Here is a 2,455-nt window from a genome sequence, read left to right on the forward strand (position 1 = left end):
TGTCAGCATCCCCTCTTAGTTACACATTCATCAACTTTCTTATCTCTTGCCAACTGAGTTTTGTGCCCCTGCATGAAACTTGATTTCTACAAATGTTTGTATAGAATCTTAAGATAGAAAAACTTTTCCCTTGGAATCCTCCGGGGCTGGGCTGAGGGAAGCAGGGGGTCTTGGCAGCCCCAGCCCCAACGTTGCCTTCTGCAGGTGCCCTCTGTGGTGGGGGGTCAGGGTCAGGGGAATGGGTTTTCACCCTGGGGATGAGATTTCAAGATCCTGAGCTCCTTACCTTTGCCTGTGCCCTGTACAGAGACCTCAGCGCAGCCCCAGTGGGATGGAGAGATGCAGGAGCATCCCAAAGGCACAGTGGGTGCCGGCAGGGCTGCGTGGGGCAGAGGAGCAGCACTGCCTTCTGCTTGATGGCTGTGAGTACTTTCAGCCTTTGTGCTGCAAGCAGAGGCCTCCTGCTCCCAGCCAGCACAAGCAGCTCGCCCTCCTTCAGCACGATGCTCCCTCCATCAGCACACAGCAAAGGCTGACCTCTGAGCTTGCTCTGGTGCTGTCAATCACGTGGGCCCAGAGCTGCAACATATCATGATAAGTGAGAAAAGTCCTCCTGTTGCTGCTGCAGAGGGGTCAGCCTGCCTGGGAGCCAATGCTGAGTGAGAAGGAGGGGTGCTGGGAGGAGGCAGAGGGCAGAGCTGGGCTCACTGCGTGCTCTCTGCAAGGCTTCCCTCTCTACTGCCGCCCAAGAAGTTAATTAATTTTCTCTGATCAGCAGCCGTTGTGCCAGCAAGCTGAGTCTGGAGGAGACGGGAAAGCACTGCTGTTTTGCAGCAGCAGCTCCCCAGAACCCCCCCACCAAGTTACGGTGATAGTTACTTTGTCTTAGCAAAAATGAAATGTCAAGCGGCGACAGAGAAAAATATTCTTTTAATGCTGAGCAGTAACTGGTTTTCCAGAGTGCTGGGTAATGGGGGAAGCTGGGAGGGAAGCAAGTGGGACAGCACAAGATTAATTCAGGCTCCAAATGAGGCTTCACACACAGTGTGTTACGCCATACATCACTGTCATGTGGACACCAAGGCGTAGGGCTCCGAGTTCACTTGGTGGTTCCAGGATGTGCTCCCTCCACACTGGACGTGGTGATGGGGTGACCGTTGTATTTTGGATGGGGAATTAAGGAAGTGAAGGGGGCAGGGAGCAAAGCAAGGAAATTATGCCCCAGAGGACCCAAAGGCAGAATTTGGGGAGATGGATGGGGAGCAGAGCACGAAGCTTTGCTCCAGGGGGACACAGCCTCCATGTACTTCCTCATCTTGTCCCCTCTGAGGCCACCACGTTGTCACAGAGCTTCACCTTAGCAGCTGGGTCTGAGCTTGTGCCTAATTTTTGGCTAAAGAGGATTCCATTCCTCGATGACTTGTTTGCAAGGGCTAACTCAGACAGCCTGGCTGTTACTTTCCCTTCTGAGTCGTCAGACCAGCTTTGTGAGTGCCGTACATTCATTAAAGTTTAATTTCCCCGAAGAGTGAAATATTAATGGGAATAGGCTTAATACTGTCAATAGGAAACAGACCCAAACAGATAATTTGCTAATGTAATGACTTGGGATTTTATCTATTTCCAGCCGCACGATTGCTCTTCTGCTATGATATGGTGCAGGTAATAACCGTTGTCATCTCTGCTCAGTGAGAAAACATAATGACTTTAGAGCTCAATCATCATTTTGAGACATACCCACACTTCTCCCCTGTACTCTGCGTGCTTCATCTTGCACCCTTGGGTGGGCTATGGAGGGCCTACCCTACTCTAATGCAGATGGGAGAGAAGCTGAGGCCAAGATGCAGAACTTTGGGTCAACTTAAGCACCACCCCAGTGACTTCCCTGGGGTCTCCAAATACCCACATTCAGGCTCTGCATCGTGGACATTCCCACCTCAGTGCCCTTGCAGACCTTTGGGAGCCCAAATCCTCCCCCATTCCTCACCACCCCAAGATGCACCAAGGAGCATCTGCTCCACTGCACTCCATGTCATGGTTTCATGATTTTTCATTATCGGTATTCCACATCATAACATCATGCAATGTACTGGGGGTTTGACTGCTGATGCTCAAGTTCCGGGTGCCTGTCCAGCGGAGAAGAGCAGCTACGTTTCCCCAGGGGGCTTTGCGGTCAGCGAGGAGATATAACTCCCGGCAAGGTCACCTGATGCTCTCTTTTCTCTGCCTGCGCTGCTTCGCTTGCGCTTCTCTGCCTGCGCTGCTTCGCTTGCGCTTCTCTGCCTGCGCTTCTCGCCTGCGCTTCTCTGCCTGCGCTTCTCATCTCAGCGTTGTGGTAAGGCCGATCCACCATCAATTTCACATTCTCTCTCCTTATAAAATTCTGTTGATACCATATTTAGTAAATTACTTTGTTTTACCTTCTAGTATTGTTGCCACTGTTTCATTATTCGGG

Source organism: Meleagris gallopavo, chromosome 29 (assembly GCF_000146605.3).
Source record: "Meleagris gallopavo isolate NT-WF06-2002-E0010 breed Aviagen turkey brand Nicholas breeding stock chromosome 29, Turkey_5.1, whole genome shotgun sequence".
Lineage (NCBI taxonomy): Eukaryota > Metazoa > Chordata > Aves > Galliformes > Phasianidae > Meleagris > Meleagris gallopavo.